The following is a 20,755-nucleotide window of genomic DNA, read 5'->3' as shown; positions in this document are numbered from 1 at the left end:
GCAGAAAAACATTTTTATCTCCAGCGCGCGAGACTGTGTATCGGAAATTCTAAAGATATGCTCATTTTTAAATCATTTTGTGATATTGCTCTTGAACTGAATTTTATGGTTTAAGTGCAAAGAACGTGATATTTAATAAATAAAGGTAACATAAAAAAAATGTTAAAAAAAGCCCCTTTGGACGTAATTTAAAATCTGAAACCTTTCAGATTTTTTTTTTTTTTTTTTTTATGTGTGTTTATATTGTTGCTTTTTTTTTTATCAAAACAAATGCTATCGTAGGCACGCCAGTCGTTAAAAGTATGCTTTTACTTTTACGCTACAGAAGAGGACTGCTGACCCTATGACTGCTGACCTCGCAGCATTATTGTCCTCCTTGCAGAAGCGGTCTAATGCTACTGCGCCCCCAGGAAAGCCGGCAAAACAGACTGCTACAAACATATGAAGAATAAGAAGTTTACTACAAGGCTATTTACAGCAATGCATAAGTCCTCGCAGGCTACACAATCTTGTCCTAATCACCGACTAAGTCACTGATGGTCCTGTGTTCAGATAGAGATTAAATTTAGGACTTAACAAGCACAGTTAGAATATTACAATCTAAGATACACGAGGCTGCATTACACATACTATATGACTTAAACAATTTAGAATACTTATCACATATTATACCACTTTCAGGCTAACTTCACAGAACGCTATTGAACAATGCATTGAAGGTGCTATTAAAACTACTTGCTCTGTTGAATGAAGCAATTCTGATATTAAAATTGAATTCTGTTGTTACAATAAGCAGCAAAACGAAACAAGGATTATACATAGATGCAGTGTGTATATAAATGCAGTTACAATTGGAAAACACACAAAAAACAGCATGTAATCAGGTACTATTAAAGGAGGTGTTTATACTACTAATGAAACTTTGTGTAATGAGACCTACTGTTGTGCTTCTGCTTTGCAAAGTGATAGTATTACAAATCATAGAGACTTATCCCTTAACTTCCCAATTCTTTAAATTTCTATGAAAAAATTATATCAGCTACTTCTTAAGTAATAATAAAAGGGAAAAATATTTTTAAAAAAAATTAAGCAGTTTTAAATTGAATTTCAGTCATTTTTTTGTTTGTTGCAGAAGTGCAACATTGCGCAGTAGTGCTTTTATTATTCATTGTTATAAATTGCTTTAGCCTTACATACAATGAAAACTTTTAAAGCAGTTATTCACTTTGTTATAAAACGTTCCCTACTTTACACTTTTCGCACTCAGTTTGAGTGTAGCTCTTGCAGTTTGGAAACTTGCACCGTATTCTTTTTTGACCATATTGGCCAATGATTTATACCATCTCTACGAATGTCCTTACATGGAACGGATTGGGCAGTCCCTTTGCATCTTTTAGTCTGAGACATTTGTTCTATTGAAGTATTACTAGGTCTTCCTCTTTTAGCATTTCGATCGTAACCCATTTTGCATAAGCATGATGCAACTTCAGATTTGAATTTTTGTAAATTCATTAGTTTTTTTATTATTATTTTTATTTTTTCAGATTTCTTCATTATTTCTTTAATTTGATCAAATCCAAGCTCTTCTGACCAGTATGCTCTATAGTTTGGCAGGTGAACTAGAGATGCATAAATGTAAATACCCAAATATTGATTTATTTCATTCTCTGATATAGTCAAAGGCTTACTTGGATTCTTTTGAATAGCATATCGTATGCTGTCTTCATAAATGTTACTTATGATCTCTTCCGTCCATAAATATTTAAAAAATTGGTACGTAGTGTCCAAATCCGTAATTTCTCTTGGGAGCGTGTCATCTCCATGGAATTTTATTACTTCTTCAATCAATGAAATGTTTTGATTTTTCCATAAAATATTCTTTGAAAATGTTTTATTATTCTTAACAGTTAAATTTAAAAAAGGTTCTCTGACTGAAATACACCAGCGGTCGAGCGGTTAAAGTCGCTGAAACAATGGTAGTTTGTTTTCGTGGTTTTTCCCATGTGTAACTTGTATACAAACCAGTTTCCCTTAGGAAATCCTCCACGAGGGCATCCCTCCCCGTAGGCAGATAGCTCTCGAGGCTTTGCCATAATCACACACACACACACTGATTGAAATATTTCTATCAAATTTATTATCATCATCATTGGATGTTTTTATATTCTGAATTGTATTTTTTGAAACAACACTATTTCACAGTCGCTATCCGAATCATCATTAGATAACACACAATCAGGTAAAAAATGAACATCACCAGCAGAATTTTCAAGACTATCCTCACTTAAATCACTCAATTCGCCCAAATTATTCATATATCTAGCAATTTCATCTTGGGTTAGTATACGCTTTTTGGCCATGTCAAAATGGTAACCAAAGACCAATGTTGCAGACCTGCAACATATTATTAAAATCTAATTTCTTTCTATTAGAAAATCAAAATTTCTTTTAAATGAACATAAAATGTTTAAACTTCTTACCTGGTAATTTTTTTTCGTCAATAAACAAGAGGAAGCATCAAATATAATGGATTCTTTTTATAGCAAAAACACAGTTCTTGAGGAATCAGAGATTTTTCTAATTGTTGCGATTTCTGGGGAAAATGTGCTGCTATCTAGTAACAAATTTAGCATGTATTTCGTTGCAGTAACCTTTTTTTCTTAGATAAGTGATTTGTAGGTAATTAAAAAAAATATTGAGTCTGTTAAATTAAAATAAATCATATGTTGCAGAAATGCAACAGTGGGAAGTTAAGGGTTATGATGTTCTGAGAAAAAGGTGTGCATAGCTATTGATTAATTTCTGATCGGGTAAGGTGGCAAGTGCTAGGTTGCCCTGTTATGCCCACTTACAGCTGAGTTCTTTGTTGCACAGTACATAAGTACAGTAGCTGGCTGCGATTAGAATAAAATTTATAGTCATACCTGAAAAGAAATTGAATGAAAACATTTCAGTATGAATACAATTAGTTCATTCTTTCCAAGCAACAACCAATTCCTAAATAATTTTTTGTTGCCAAACCAGGAAACAGAAACTTTTGACACTTCAGATTAATACGTATGCTGTGATGATTTTAATTCAATATATGATGTGATGATTTAAATTTAATATATGACGTGATGATATAAATTTAATGTAATTTGACAACATTTTTTTCAATATCAATGAAAGAATTAACGGGGCAATAACATGTCATGTCAATTATCCTAACCTGAAACAAGAAGAACAAACTCATCGCGTACTTTCTTTAACGTCAGAATATGGATGTATATAATATGTTTAATATTTGGCAATGCTAATTTTATTTCATACTAGTCGCTACACGGCCAGCCTTCGTCCGGTTTTTAAATGTACCGTAAAATTGCCTAAATGGAACACCAAACATTAAATTTAAAACCTGCACAGAATTTTACTCTGCAGAACAACTTTATCAAAAAATCAATAAAAATGTATAACATATTAAAAAGTTATAATGAAGTACGCAATATCCCTTAATGCAAATATTAATTATCCTAATAAATAAATTAACCAACTTCCCGTTGCAAAATCTTAAGAATTCAAATGGTATAAATGAAGTTAAGAACTTTGCTTCCTAAAAAAAAAAAATCATTAAAATCTTTTTATATAATTAAAACATAATTAAAAAAACTACAATGAAATAAGCAATATATCTTATATTTTCTAGAGAAAAAGGTCAGCAGTCCAGTATCCAAAGCAATGAATGAAAACTGTTGTCAAAACTACATTTCTGAAAGAATGAAACTATCATCAGAAAGCAATAACGAATCAAAGTTGTGCTTTGTGGATGACATAATTCAAAATATACAAACCTCCTTGTCATTAGCTAATGACAAGGAAGACAGAGCGAAAAAAAAAAAAAAAAATTCTTTCTGTTGTGCCTCGCGAGACACTTGCGCGTCAGAGTAAGAAGATCGCGAGGTGCTTGTTGCGTGTCCAAAAATCAAAAGAAAATAAGCAGCATGAAATAAGCAATATCCCTTAATACAAATATTAATTATTCTAATAAATAAATTAACCAACTTCCCGTTGAAAAAAAAAATCATGCTAAACTTTTCAGTATCTTAAAAACAGTGAAATAAGCAATAAGTAATTTATCTCATATTTTCGACAGTCAGTAGTTCAGTATACAAAGCATTGAATGAAAAACTGTTGCCAAAATCACATTTATAAAAGAATGAAACTATTCAAAATGATGCGATTTCATCAAAAAAGATAAAATTTAAAAAAAAATCTGATTCGAATTTTGAAAAAAATCGCTTCGAGGTGCACTGGCTCTTATCTAGATGCACCTATGTACTAAATTTCATAGCCCTGGGTCTATTAGCTTACGCGTAGCACAAACGAAAGACACGCACACACTCAGACAGACTCTTTCTTTTATTATATGTGGAGATTTTGTAAAACTTACCAATTTTTGATTAAAAAAACTCTACGATTTAAAAGCGAGCAGTGGCAACACTTTTCGAAATAAAGAATTTTTATCTCCAACGCACACGACTGTTGCCACTCAGAAAAATAAGTGCGAAAAATAGCGTTTTCAGAGTTTTCATTTAATATTTCGGCTGATTTAAGTTGTACGAAGATGAAAATCGTGGAAAGTTTTAGAATCCGGAAACACTTCTCTGGAAACTCAATTCCCCTCCGTACCGGATGAGATGACGTCATAAACAAACAAACAAACAGACGGACACAGATTTTAATAGTATCGATGGATTAACTTTCTGCTGATCCGAGAAACATGTGACCTTTTATCCGATATGTGTTAAAAATATTGAAAATATCGAATTCTCCTCAATAGTTAGTTCAAACTAAGAAAATACAATAATTTGCCGCTGAGAAACAAATTCTTCTTCCGTTGTTGACTGAGAAGATTGAATCTCTAATAGTTTGCTGTATCCATTTTGTGATTCTTTAAATTTCTGTCTTTCAATAAAACTTAACTCTTTTTAGCTTAAGAAATATTTTTTAGGGGATTGTAAAGAACGTATTATTGAAGGACTCGTTTATTTTCCCAATAGCGGTTCACCACCTATCCAGTATTGGAAGTAATATGAGAAGTGGTACACTTGAAATACGCAGTGCATTTCAATTGTACCGTTTCGAATAATAATGATTTATTTCACTCTTTCGACTTCACCTTCACCAACACTGAAACTGTTGTGTCATATGATTTCAGTTTCATTAAAACTGTTGTGTTTTACAACATCATTTATAACTCACTGAAACTACTAATGGAATTTAAGGAAACATAGTAAAATGTTCTATATTTTAACGAAAGACTTCAACATTATCGAAGTCTTTTAAAAATTACGGTTTTCTGTATTTCACAATTCTTAATGCACATGTCTTGATTTTTTATGTATTTTTGCCTAGCCGAAGTGCAGCGGAAAGTATGCATAATACAGGGTGTTTATAAGGTCCCGGATCCATTTTGATGTTTAATAACTCATAAAATAATAAAGATGGATTAAAATTAATAACATAAATGGTTAGATAGATTCAAAACGTTTCATGACCCTTGTCAATGAACTTCCACGTGTGCCCTCTTCGTCGCACGGAGAATATCAAGTCGATATTGAATTTCACGCCAGGTATGCTTGTGGTGTATGCATTCTCCTTAATATCCGGTCGAATAAAACATCACATACAAAAGTACTAGAACAAACACATCAAAAGTAAACATAACATTGCAATAGTTGTCAAAAACAAAAGAGAAAAAAATGCAATTAATAAGCAGACGATATTTAGAAAAGTACAGATATTTAGACTGGAAAATGAAATTATCTGAAATTAATCACACGCGCAGACGATATTTATAAAAGTAAAGATATTCAAACCTGAAAATGAAAATATATTAGTTATTCCATCAATAAATAAATGCCATAAGTTTGTTTATATCTTCATTATTTTATGAGTTATTAAACATCAAAATGGGTCCGGGACTTCATAAACACCCTGTATAATAGGCCGTACAAGGTAGTCACGTGGTCTCTACATCAAATTTTTTATTCAAATGTTATACATGAGACAAAACATGAGACAAAACTGAGATTGTTTGAAAACTTTCCTTTTGGATTTATTTCGTAATTTGTAACCATAGGTGTATAACAAACAAGAGAAATTTAGTAGATATTTAAATTTCAAGAGGAATTTAGTACGAGGGCCATCCAGGAAGTAGATTACGTTTCCGTCTGTGTCCGCTAGGGGCGGGGCTAGCGCGGCCATCTTGGGGTCAGAGCGTTGCGCAGCTCAGTCTGCATCTAGCCGTGCTAGTGAGAGGTTCGTGCTGTGCTCCGTTCAGATACTGTGACGGTTTGAAATGTCTGCGTTAATTGAAAATCCCGCGAGCTGCGAGGTGCGCTCAGTAATAAGGTTTCTGACTGCAAAAAACTGTAAACCGATAGAAATCTATCGGCAGCTTCGTGAAGTGTATGGGGACAACATTATCACTGAAGGTGGAGTGCGTCAGTGGGTCATAAGATTTCAAAATGGCCGAACCAATGTTCACGACGAAGATCGAAGTGGGAGACCCAGCATAGTGACCGCCGAACTTCTCGAAAAAGTCGATGCTAAAGTCCGTGAAAATCGAAATTTCACAATAACGGAACTTTCTTTGAGTTTTCCACAAATTTCGCGAAGTTTGTTGCACGAAATCATCAGCGAAAAGCTTGGTTACCACAAGTTTTGTGCAAGATGGAAGGCAAGAAGAGGTAACGAAGTGGTTGTGAAGGCGCAGGCGGCCGAATTTTTCGACGAAGGAATTTCCAAGCTCGTACATCGCTACGATAAATGCCTTAATTTGTATGGTGACTATGTAGAAAAGTAGTATTTGAGTGTGGCTTTCATCTGTATATAATAAAATTTGTTTCCTATACTTTGTTTATTTTTTTATTCCAAAACGTAATCTACTTTCTGGATAGCCCTACGACTATTTTGAAACATTCTTTAAATAAACATCAGGCGTGTTAAGGTAAAATAAAATATGATTATGAAGTCTTCTGCTTTTTATTATGATGCTGATCCGAAATTTTTCTCCCACATAGAAAGAAAAGAAAAACTGTTGATGCAACTATACTTTTATGATATTAGTTTCGCAAGAACTCGCATGCTACAACAAATTTTTTAAGCTTAGGATCGAATTTCTGGTTCGGATTCACAGAAAAATATATATAGCTATCGAGTTTCCTTTTAAAACATGCTGACAGCAACTTTTGCAGCATTGGAGGTAAAAGTTGTTTTCTATTTATTTTATTTTTACTTTACCAAAAGAATTTTGGATGTTATATGATTTCTGATGATTCAAAGGCGGTTGATAGATCTATTCTATACAAGTCATTGAGAACAGTAACGCACAACAGTTCTTACATTATAATATATACACACCGATATGTAGATAATACGTATCTTTGGATTTCTTCTCATAAATTTTCTGTTGTTTTTGTTAAAAAACAGCAGACGATTTTTTAATAGTTCAATCTAAATAGGTATCAGAAACGTAATTTGTTAAATCCGCCAGTGGTACAGATGTTATAAAAGTTATGAATTAGCATAAATTATATCTATATATAGAAAATCTAAAACTATATGTATTATATCTACGTACAAAATAAACTAAAACTAGTATAAATTATGTCTATTAAATGTAGTACTTATATCTTATTAAAAATCAGAATACATAGAAGATAAAATTATTAGCAATACATTTGCATGTATTAAAGTGCACTGATGTGCAAAAAAAAGTTGCATAATTTTAACTTTATTTAAAATTAAAACATGAGGTCATTTTTATAGAACTACACATAGAACCTGATTTGTATTAAACTTTCATCAAATTCATTTTATATTATGCATTATTTTACAAAATCCAAAACCTCACTTTGTATAACTTCTGTAGAACATGTTTTCTATCTTTCTTTCTTTTTTTTTTCAATGACATAACGGGTCTTGATCTTGAGAGGCTGTTCTCTGATCTTAGCCTTACTCTTCCAGTTAATGACCTTTAAGTTAGACAAGTCTCTCTCCAAACAGTCTAAGCTATCTGAGTGTCTGTCTCTCTCTCTCTTTCGAGTGCTTGTGGCTTGGTACCTGAAACATATTTTTTTGGCAATACTTATGTCGAGTATTCTGATTAGGTCACCAGTCTATCTTAATCTTTGGGTGTGTATAAAATTTACGATGTCTAAATATTCATATGTCCTGTAAATTTCTATGTTCTTATTACAATCTGTTTTATAGAATTTTGTTTATAGTTCTTTATTCGTAATTATATTTATTTATAGTCATTAGATTATTATTTATTTATAGTTCTTTAAAGAACTTCATTCATATTTACAGCATTTTATTATTATATTTATCGATATGAAACTCATATTTATAGAACATTATTATTACATACAGTGGCTCCCCAAAGTGTTCGTACACTTATGATTTTCATTGAAATAGGGCTCTATCCATTAATTAAAAGTAAACTTTCTGAATGAGATTTTAATAAGATCTATATTCTATTCGTAACAAAATTACATGAAATATTTTTTAAATATAGCGAAACTTTATTTTTTAAAAATTATTAATGAAAAAATGACAAACATTTTATCTCACAAAAGTCTTCGTGCACTGAAATATTTTTGGATAAAATAAAAATTAGAATTATCGTTTGCCGCTTTTTTTAATTTTTGCATTGTGGTGGCATTTAAAAAAATCGTTTGCTTAAATTTTTATTGTTTACATCATAATATTATATTTATTATTGAAAAATGGGTCGCAGTCGTAAAGAAATTACAAACAGCATTCAAAAATTGATAATTTTTCACCATAGTAGTGGTAAATGAATTCGAAATATCGCTAAATTAGTTAATTTATCCCATTCTACAGTGCAGTGTGTGATAAAACGCTTTAAAGAAGAAAATCGGATTGAAAACAAGGTAAGAAAAGGTCGATCGAGAAAGTTAACTAAACGGTGGTGTTGGTGGTGTATTTAATTATGGCAAAGCACACTAGGACTATCTGCCTAAGGGGAGGGATGCCTTCGTGGAGGACTTTCTAAGGAAACTGGTTCGTGTACACGTTACACATGGGAAAAACCACGAAAGCATCCATGCAGCCAGCCCGTTCGCGGGATTTGAACCTCGGACCGAACTACCATTGTTCAGCGACTTTACCGCTCGGCCGCTGGTAGGCCAGTTACCTAAAGGTGATGAGAGATTTATTATTAAAAAATTTGTGAAAATCCCAAGTTTCAGTGCTGTAAAAGTTTCTGCAGAATTTGATGCAAAGTATTCTATTTCAGTTTCACCTGAAACTGTTCGACGAGTTCTCAGAGAAGCTGAATTACATGGACGTTCTGCCCGTAAAACACTTTTTGTTAACAGAAAAACAGAAAGCTTAGGCTTTCATTCGCAAAATCAATGATAAATATACCCGGAATATACTGGAATAATGTCCTATTTGCTGACGAAAGCAAATTTAACATTTTTGGTTCCGATGGTCGAATAACTGTATGTAGAAGAAAAAATGAGAAACTTCATTCTAAGAACTTAGTTGGAACAGTTAAGCATGGCGGTGGAGGTGTTCTTGTGTGGGGTGCATGGCAGCATCAGGACTAGATAATTTGGTATTTATTGATGGCATAATGAAGCATTCTCTTTATTTAAATGTTTTAAGAGACAATTTAAAATTATCAGTCCAAAATTTGGGTATTGGAAACAATTTTATTTTTAATCATAATAACGATCCTAAGCATACGGCTCTCAACATTCGCCTGTGGTGTCTCTATAATTGTCCTAAGGTTTTGAAAATACTACCTCATTCGCCAGGTTTAAATCCCATAGAATACATTTGGAAAGAACTGGAGGTTAGAGTACGAAAACACTTCAAACAGTCATGATGGAAGAATGACGAAAAGCGAACTCAAAACAGTCATGATGGAAGAATGGATGAACACTGATACAAAAATTACAAAAAAAAAAAAAAAAAAAACTAATAAAATCTATTCCCAGACGTTTAAAAGCTGTTGTGGATACTAAAGGATATCCTACTAAATATTAATTTAACGAAAAATTAAAATATTTACTAATATGTCAAGATTTTTTGAAGTGTACGAAAACTTTTGTGAGATACAGTATTTGCCATTTTTTTATTATTAATTTCTTTAAAATAAAATTTCGCTATATTTTAAAAATATTTCAGGTAATTTTGTTACGAATAGATTATAGATCTTATTATTAAAACCTCATTCAGAAAGTTTACTTTTAATTAATGGACAGAGCATTATTTCAATGAAAATCTTAAGTGTACGAACAATTTTGGGAGCCACTGTATATCGATATGAAGTTCACATTTATAGAACTAAATTATATTTATTGATATGAAGTTCATACTTATAGAACTGTATTATTATATTTATCAGCATGAAGCTCATATTTATAGAATATGATGAAATAACTACAATATATTTCAGCATCTTTTCAAATATGCCTTGTTGCTGACTACAAAGAGACCTTTTTCGTAGAAATTGAGTTAATAATACTAATCTATTTGGCAAATTCTTTGTAAAAAATTCATTTCCTATATCCAGCTTTACATTCTCCTTCCCGAAAAAAAGCCCATTTTTAAACAATTACTCAGTAAAATTAAGAATCTATTTTATTAAAGATCGTGATGGCAATATCACTTAAGATTTCATGAGTGTTTCGAGCATTATGGTTTTAAGTCAGATTTAATGCTAGCCAAAACTTCGTATTTTGATTTTAAGGTGTAGATTTCTGAAATAAACAGTCATTATTCACTTAAATTAGTGTTACCGTATTTAAAAATAACATGGAACTGTAATCCAATAAAAGAGCTTCCATGTTTATTGTATTAGATATTACCAATTTCTAACATTAATATGCTATAAAATATTGTCTATACACGAAGTTTAAGCGTTTGAGATTCATTGTCACGTAGGTATTTCAGTCATGTGATCTCTGATCACATTTTCAGATCGAACATTGACGTTTAAATATATAAATATATTTTTTCTTCAATTAAAAAGTTTCTTTTTTCTTTTTAATTGAAGAAAAAAATATATTTCCTGCTGCACCACAAAGTATTACGAGGCTTTCACTTTTCAACTTACAAAACGTAAGTTGAAAAAAATAAATAAATAAATCTGCAAGCTTTCAGATTTTGCATTACGCCCAAAAAGGCGCCATGTTCTTCGCACTTAAACCATAAAATTCAATTCAACAGCAATATCGCAAAATAATTTTAAAATGAGCATATCTTTAGAATTATACACAGTCTCGCGCGCTGGGGATATATATATATATCTTTTTTTTTTACAATATTGTCATTGTTCGCTTTGAAATCGTTGAGTTTGTTAATCAAAAATTCGCTAAAGTTTTACAAAATATGAAATCGATAGTAAAATTAATTTCAAACTCCAAATTCGGGCTTCCAGATGCCCATATTCAATGGCAGATTACCTATTTTCAAAAATAATATTTGGTGCAACAATTTGTAAAGTGAACCGACATTTATAGTGAACCAACGCAAAATCCAAAACGAAATTAATATCTCTTCTGGGCTGACGCCGTTTGGGCTTCAAGCATCTTTGACTGAAAGGAACACACACAAAAAAAGGAAAAAGAACATACAAAAGAAAATCATTTACAACGGTCAAAATAAACATCGATAAAGTCATTAAAAGCATGGCAGGCCGAGGGTAAAAAAACAAAGACATGACATTTCGGTGGTCAGTTAATTCCAATTAATTTTAGTCTGCATTTCAGTGAATTTCTTGCATAATGAAGCAAAGATGTATCGTAACTTGTTATTTACACAAATGCAACAATTTTACTGCCAAGGTATACCACAATTGTTTGTAATCAATCATTCATTTTCGATTATGTACTCACGTATTTGAAGTAGTGTTGTCTTAAGGGTTCTCTAGATCATGGTGGACGTGGTGATATACTAATTAACCGTATGGTAGAGGCATAATGCTCACATCTCCCGTTCCTTATCCTTATAATGAAGCAAAGAGCAGTCAAAACAGTTAAGTCTTTCACAATAACTTATCTATCACCGTGTTTCAGTTACAAAGCTTCAGAAACTCTAACGGTAGCACATCGTTGCAGAAAGGAGGAAGAAAATACCTTATATATTCTTCCCTTTTTAAAGAACGACTGGAGATTAGGGGAACAGTCGCCAAATCTTGGTGGTGAAGAATCATCGCCACACCACCTTTTAGTTCGGGCGCCACTGTAGATAAATTAGGTTATTTTGATGCTGGAGACGTGAAAAATTAGCAATGCCCTCGCGAACCTGCACCGCGAACCTGACCCGAACCTGCACCTCTCGAATACGCGCCGAGTGTGCTACCGTTACACCACAAAAGAGTCTACACGAAGCGATTTTCTCGGCCGACTTTCTCGTAGAGCAAGGATGTCAAACTCGTGGCCCGCGGGCCGCATGCGGCCCACAACAAATATTTTTGCGCCCCGACCAATATATCGGCAAATAATAATGTATAATAATAAAATAACATATCGACGAAGAAAAAAATGAAATGTTTACTGCTAAGTAATTAACGATAATTTATTCAGTGTTGTTAGATTACTCACAGCGAGCTGACACACACACTACTTAAATTACAAATGCCTGTGAGTAGCTTGCGTTCAGCTACCTTCGGCTTTTGGGGGACACGTGCACTCAGAACTTGTGCGCATCCCCCGATAGCCGAATGTGGCCGAACTCATGGTCTCAGTTTTCCAATCATAGTTTTGTACGATATATTGGTGCATGCACTTTGCTTTATTATTAATTATTACTTAATTCATATTGTTACGGATTTCATAGTTATTTATTTATTTAGTTTTTTTTATTTAGAATTGTAATTAGATTTGCTTCATGTTGCCTTAGCAACGCAGACGATTTTTGAAAAGACAGTTGCGTTGGAAGGTTTAAAATAGAACAGCGCGTGCATTTAATACTTAATAAATAAATATCTCGTAATTGCTGTTGCCATCCACAAAAATCCACATATTTATAGATGTTTCCAGTATATTCGAGAAATTAATTATAAAGCTTATAAAAGCCGAGAACAAACAACTCATCTCAGTAGTAGCTGTAGTTCTAGCGAACTGTTTGTTTACTTAATGCTGTGATTGATTTGTAGCGATTTCGCTGTGAGACAGAATTAGTTTCTCTGTTTTGAATTGATTTTTGCTAAACGTTTAACATTTTGTGATATTGTTAGAATATTTTTGAAGAAATATTTCAGCATTTTGATTTATCTCTTGTGGAAGGAATAAATTTTTAACTTTTTAACGTTAACCGTGTTTATTCCAGCCCTTTGTATTCAGTATGTCTATATCAAAACCAAGTGGTAGTAAAATTAAACGAAAAATCGCTGACGAACATAGAATATTCCAAGTAAAATGGGAATTAGAATATTTTTGCTGTGAAATAAAAGATAAAATAATCTGCTTGATATGTAATAATACTATTAATGTACTAAAGTTATATAATATTAAACGTCATTACGAACAACACAAATCGAAATATAATAATTACGAAGGATTAATGAGAGAAGAAAATCTATTAGTTGAAAATTTTGAGTTTCGCTCCAACGAAATGCAGCCATGTTTATTACTCCAAATGAGAAGAAAAGCACGTGATAACTCAAAGCAATCTTAAAGACATGCAAAAAGGAGGGAAAAAATACCTTATAGTTTCTGAGCAATTAATGCACTTTGATTTATTGTACATCCAAAATAGGAAAAAATATTAACTGAGACAAATGAAAAGAGAACTAGTTCTGTATTGTATAATCTTTCAAAAGGATAGAAAAAATTACATTACAGGTTATAGAACAAAAGGCTTATTCGGGAGTGAAAAAAAATTAATTTGAGCCGTAAAAGAAGTAGTAATTAGTTTTCTTTTAAGAAAACGAATTAGTTCCGGCACTGGGAAACGAAAATAGCGTTAATTGGAACAAGCGGTTTGGAGCAAAATGTTTCTCATAATAATGTATCTTATATTGATCGTCTCTCTTTCTTTAAAGAAAATAAATTACACTGTTCTGAGTGACTTAAAATTAACGGCGAAGCTAAAAGAATCTTCAAATAACCTTCAAAAATCATTAATAAACAAACACACAAAAAAAATCTCAAAGATTTCAGATTTTACATTACGCCCAAAGGGGCGTTTTTTTAACGTATTTTCGATACACAGTCTCGCGCGCTGGAAATAATTTTCCCCCCTTCCCGTACAGTAATGCCATTGCTTGCTTCGAAATCGTTGAATTTGTTAATCAAAAATTCGTTAAAGTGTTACAAAATATGAAATCGATCATAAAACAAATTTCAAATTCCAAATTAGGGCTTCCAGATGCCCATACTCGACGCAGGATTGCGTTATTCAAAATTTGATGGCTCTAGGTACCGTCGTTTTATTACAATGCGAGTAACATACATACATTTATGCAGATTCTTCATTATTTAATTTCTTTAAATATAACACAGGGCGATAATATTTGGTGGCAATAATTTGAAAAGTGAACCGACATTTTAACGCAAAATGCCAAAACGAAATTAATAGCCCAGAGGGGCAAATTGCCCCTTTGGAATAAAAATCAATGAAATTTCAATATCAAGTATGAAAGACCAGCACATTTTCATAAAGAATGTTCTGACATTTAAATAAATTTTACTGCTCTCAAAAAGTAAAATGTAGGTATGAAGCTAAGATATCTTTTCAAAAAACCTTGTCGACAACCTTTCATTAATAACCAGAAATCCATGAAATTCCAGTTGAAAAAAAAGAGCTGTTTATTCTTTCCATACATGCAGACGTTACGCGCAAAAGATAAATAAATAAAAATTAAAAAAAAAAATAAATAAATAATATCGCAAAATAGCTTTAAAATGAGCATATCTTTAGAATTTCCAACACAGAGACTCACACGGTGGAGATAAAAATGTTTTTTCTGTACAACGTTGCCGTTTTGAAATCCTTGTGTTTGTTAATCAAAAATTCGTTTAAGTTTTACAAAATATGAAATCGATAATAAAACAAATTCCGAATTTCAAATTTGGTCTTCCACATGCCCCATATTCGTAGGAGGATTACGTCATTCAAAATTCGATGGCTCTATGCACCGTTGTTTTATCTCAATGCGAGAAATATACATACATTTATGCAGATTTTTCATTATTTAATTTCTTCAAATATTATGCAGGACTCTAAATTTTGGTAGCAACAGTTTGAAAAGTGATTCGTCGTTTATAGTGATTCAACGCAAAATCGCAATACGAAGGCAATAGTTCTTCAGGGATAAAGCCCTTTTGGACTAAAAAAAAAAAGTCCAATGGTTTAGGGAACGGTCAAAATGGATATTCCTGTTGAAATATGATGCCTGAAATTTTTGAGATTTCTTCGTGCAAGAAAGTAACAATGCACAGGAGCAAAGGACGTTATATGTGTAAAACATTTTACTGTTTAAAAAAGTATTTCAATGACACACCGATGAAAATACATCATCATAAAGGTATAGCATCAGCCGTGAAATTCCGGAACAACGTTCAAATATTCATATAGACCAAATTAATAATTTATTCCACTTGCTGGACGGATGTTTGTGCACTGTTCTTCTGGAAGTCATTATGACAACAATGAAGAAGTTCGTTCTTTGACACAAGCTTTCCGAATCAAAGCGTCTAGGAACTGCAACTGACTTTATAACTTGACTTAGATTTAGGCTCAAAGTGAAATTAAATTCCGTAACTTTAATGTTGCGGTCTTGTACAGTAGATTGTGAAAAATGAGAATACGATAACTAAGCATCCATAAGGGAAACAATTTGCATAAATTATGCCTTTTATTACTATCTACTAGCTAAAGTAGAAAAGTTGAACTCACTAACATTATTATATATATTTTTTAGTCCAAAGGGACAATTTGCCCAGAGGGACTATTAATTTCTTTGTGGCATTTTGCGTCGATTCACGATAAGCGTTGTCTCACATTTGAAATTGTTGCCACCCAATATTGTCGCCCTGTATTATATTTAAAATAAAGAATCTGCATGAATGTATGTATGTTTCTCGCATTGTGATAAAACAATGGTCCCTACAGCCATCATAATTTGAATAACGAAATCTTTTATAGAATATGGGCATGTGGAACCCCGAATTTGAAATTTGGAATTTGTTTTATTATCGATTTCATATTATGTAAAACTTGAACGAATTTTTGATTAATAAACTCAACGATTTCGAAGCGGGTAATGGCAACGTTGTACAGAAAAACATTTTTATCTCCAGCGCGTGAGCTTCTGTTTTGGAAATTCTAAAGATGTGCTCATTTTAAAATTATTTTGCGATATTGCTCTTGAACTGAATTTTATGGTTTAAGTGAGAAGAACATGATATTTAATAAATAAAAGCTAACACACAAAATGTTAAACAAAAACCTTTTAGACGTAATTTAAAATCTGAAACTTTTCAGATTTTATTTTTTGTTTATTTCTTATAATAACTATTTTAGGCGGCTACGAATCAAAATATGTATATATATAAACTGCTAAAGTGGGTAACTAAATATGTAAGCTACTTATATGTGTACAGACAATGAATTTGAACTATTTTCTCATATTTTTTATTTTTAAGACTTAGCTTATTGGCAGTTTAAAGTTGAATTTATGAATTGGCAGTTTAACATAGGGTAGTAATACCGTAAAGAGAATTTAACAAAACAAGTTTAGTAATTCTTTTCTTGAAAAACTTTAATATGAGATATAAGATGTACACAAAGTCTTAGACATATATTAATTATTAATGTATTAGAAACAATTGAAGATTCAGATAAACTGATAGCAGTGATAGACAGTTGGAACAAAGTTTTATGTTCTGTATCAGTACACTTCTATCGCGGCAGCGATAATGTGAAGACTGTAATCGAATTCTCTTAGCTTTAACTTCTGGATACCGTCAGTGGTTACCACGTTGGTTAACCCTCAGAGTCGTAGCTAGTGTTTTCAGCGCCCAGGGACAACTGAAGATTTCGCGCCCCGTACTGCTTGCATGGAGGTAAGGAAAGGAAGGAGGGGCCAGTCGGCACTAGAAGTGAAGCACTACTTTGAAGCTTGGGTCACCAGATGGGGTGTTCTTTGTTTACATTCAGAAGCTCGCTTGACATGGTTCTGATAGTATTTCGACACACGACAGTTCCATACAAATCGAAAAAGGGACACTTTCGCATGAAAGAAACATTCATACTGTGATGGATAATAGCAATTTGTATAGTTTAGTGACATTTACGCAAAAATCACATCTTGGTTATTTTTCGATAACTAACAACAGCGCGATTTTGATTATGAATTTGTTTTATAAAATTCTAAGCTGTTGAACTACAAAAATATAGAGATTTTAAGAAAAATGTCATGCTTAAAGAATGAAAGGTACATTTAAAATTGTATACGTCTTTCGATACCCTTGATAGAGTATTCGCTACTTTTATTTTATTTTCCAAACGCCAAAATGTTTTAAATAAAACAAATTTTTTTCACATCCATATATTATTGTTGCATATTATTGCAAAAAGCATGTATCTGCCTTTGACAAAATACATAAATATTCATTAAATTATTTATAAATGTATTTGAAATGAAGAATTTATTCACTTATAAACAACAGTGAAAGTACTGTGAAGAAATCTAATTATTAAATGTATCTAATTTATAATGATTATAAATGTTATCTAAATATATAATAACTTTAATATTGAATTGTAAACATAAATTGAAATCTTGTTGACAAATACGTTATAAAACTATTTAAGCAAGAATTGTTCGTATTGGAAAGCAATCTGTTAAAAGGTATTGTAAAGCAAATGCTATGAGATGTGCACTTACGAAAGTAATAAAGAGTTTTGGAATATGTATTGTTGAAATGAAGGGTAAAAAAAAATCTGATAAGTGTAATTAAAAGAATTATTCCCCTTACATTTTATAATAATTCAGTTACAAGTTTTAAATAATACTTAAAAAAAACTTATTTTATTCCCTTTCAGAAATGTTCAGAGAAAGTCAAGTACTATTTAAAGTATTTCTCTAATTCCTAATAATTCTCTAAATTAAAATGAACCGAATAGAGCATTAATTATAAATTGACTTACATTTTTCGATTTAAAAGATGCCTCAGATGCCAAACAATCATGTCATATTTAAGAAAGTATTTTAGGAAGAAGCTCTATAAATAGAAAAGAAATAATGCATCATTTTAATATTAATAATACTATAAACTTTGATCTTAATTTTTGTACCTTAAGCGAATAAAATCGAATTACCTGAATTTTTTTTCTAATGTAATTAACGAAAACTTGTGAAAATATTTCATTCAAATTAAACCATTCTGAGAAAACTGTCCTGTGAAAAGTATAGCATTTAATTCCGTTCAGAATGAAATGTTGTTTTCATATACTTAGGACTCTGAAGTGTTGTAGAAAAAGAAAATATATACATTTATATGTATATTTACGACGTAATTACAAAATATTTACATCCGAGCGCGTCAAATCCCATTGAACTCAATGGTAAATGACCCAATGTTTTGGTCACCACGTAGGGATCGCCGGTGCTTCAGAGCAGGGTACGGGAGAAACTTGTTTAGAGCAACTCCATCTTACTACCTCCATGACTGCTTGCCAAGGATGGAAAATATTTAATTCTGAAGTATCGTAACATCAGTTTGGCGCCCCTTGGATTCTGCGCCCGGAGACAGATGCTCCCCCTTGCCCCCCTCTAGCTACGTCCCTGTTAACCCTGCTCCACGTTGGTTAAACTCGCGATTTCCGCGGGGATGAGTTTTTGCCGTCTAATTAACTGTGCAACACGCTCTTTTCTAGTTCAAGGTTTCCTTTCGGCTTTTCTGTGATGTTTAATCGTTTAGTTAGTTGTCCACATTTCTGCCAAATATACAAGAATACGTAATGTAGCATTTTGCGCGTACTTTTCAGAGCTCAAATATGTCTGGCAGGAAGCGTTTCGCGAGTGATATAACCTATATTCCTGAAGATGTTTCCGACAATGATAGTAGTTCTGATTCTGATTTCAAGTATATTGAAGATAGTTATAGCGAAACTGATGAGAATTTCTTGGATTCCTCTGCAGATAGTGATGAATCTGAAAATTCAGTTTCTATTGAAAACGTTCGACATTGGTGCAAAATTGATATGCAAAATATTACATTATGCAAATATTTTCGTTAGTATATATGTTTTAACTTTGTATTTTATAAAATAAATCATAATTTAACCAATATTAATTTTCAAAATTTTCCTTTTATATCATTATTCTTCAATTTCAGTATTCTGACAACATTTTTCTATGACCTTATTCTATATTTAAAAAAAAATTTTGTATATTTTAACTGTAAAATTTATGTGGATTTGAAATTTATATTAAAAAAATACGCAATTTATGAACCTATTTTGATAAAAAATAGTGCGCAGTAAGAGGATTAAGTTTTACTTTTAGGTCATAAATACTCATCACTTTTATCTTATAAAATAATATCTTATAAGACATTGTTTATAATATACTTTCCAGATAATTATATTTCTTATATCACCTTATCTGTCTAAATAAGTCAAAAATTAAAACATTGTCTACCATTGTGTCTTATAAGATACATCTCAGAGAAAAAAATAAGACGCCCTCTCTTTCTATTTTTTCCCTCAGTGAAGGAAGGATATTGTTACTGGAAATAGGAGCTTTCTAATAACATGAAGTATCATTGAGTTTGCGACACCGATTTTGTTTCTAGAAACCAGCACTTCTTTTAAGCTTTCTTCTGTAGAGTCATTATTTTCTTCAATTACGATAAATTGCCTTTGGTAACATGGTCTATGGACTCAATTGTGATCTGGAAAGAGAGAAGAAAATAAACTTTTTATTTGTCTGTCACTACCATTCAGAGCGTAATTTTTAAAATTAGAAGTGCCATAGCCTCATAGGAAACCGACAGGAAAAACGAATAAAAGTAAATAAATAAGATAATTCATAATTAACAATATAATAAAATAATTAAAATTCAATATAACGTGAAGAGAAAATAACAGTTTAATAAATTAAATAAATTAACGATATGTAGTTAAATAATACTATACCGGACCTCGTTTTTTTTGGGATACCAATACAGTGGTATAATATATTGTTACGAACTTTGTATTTAGGTAGTTAAATTTAGTAGAATTATAATAAAATTGTTGTATTTTCCCGTGCAATGCAGCGTGAGACAAATTTTAAGAGAACGCTATGCCGTAAAAAACTAAGAATACAAGATCACGTGCATTTAACATTGAGTAAATGGTTATCTCGGTAATTTGTACTTAAGTTTAATAAATGTAATTGACCACTATGTTAGCTGTAACCGCAATTCCATCCTCTTATTAATTTCTAAAAATCTCGAGAAGCAGAATGTACTAGAAATTTCTCGCGACCGGTTGGAAACTATAAAAGGCCGGAGAAAGCGGACGTTGAATAAATGGGTATCTCGGTAATTTGGCGACGTATCGCCAAGTTGGCTACGGTTGCAGCAAGGCACGCGAAAAATCGCCACATTTGGCGACAAAATAAGTCGCCAAAACCGTTGTCACCTTTGCGATATCTCGCCAAGGTGACAACGGTTTTGCCATGTATAACCTAGATACCCAATACTCAATGTTAAATGCACTTGCTCTGTGTTCTTAC

The 20,755-nt window shown here is 32.0% G+C and overlaps 1 long non-coding RNA gene across 1 annotated transcript; it reads right to left on the bottom strand.

Annotated features, from left to right (window-relative positions):
• Positions 1-7,815: 7,815 nt before the first annotated feature.
• LOC146997842 (uncharacterized) lies at positions 7,816-19,924 on the bottom strand. Its single transcript, XR_015040551.1, has 3 exons — positions 19,676-19,924; positions 18,181-18,254; positions 7,816-8,106 (listed from the first exon to the last, which is right to left on the bottom strand). It is a non-coding gene; the product is annotated as an uncharacterized LOC146997842 (long non-coding RNA).
• Positions 19,925-20,755: the final 831 nt, after the last annotated feature.

Source organism: Stegodyphus dumicola, chromosome 4 (assembly GCF_044657685.1).
Source record: "Stegodyphus dumicola isolate Sdum_Otavi_A_Nest chromosome 4, ASM4465768v1".
In the NCBI taxonomy this organism is placed as follows: domain Eukaryota; kingdom Metazoa; phylum Arthropoda; class Arachnida; order Araneae; family Eresidae; genus Stegodyphus; species Stegodyphus dumicola.
The sequence above is the reverse complement of the archived record's forward strand: the minus strand, read 5'-3'. Positions and strand labels throughout refer to the sequence as shown.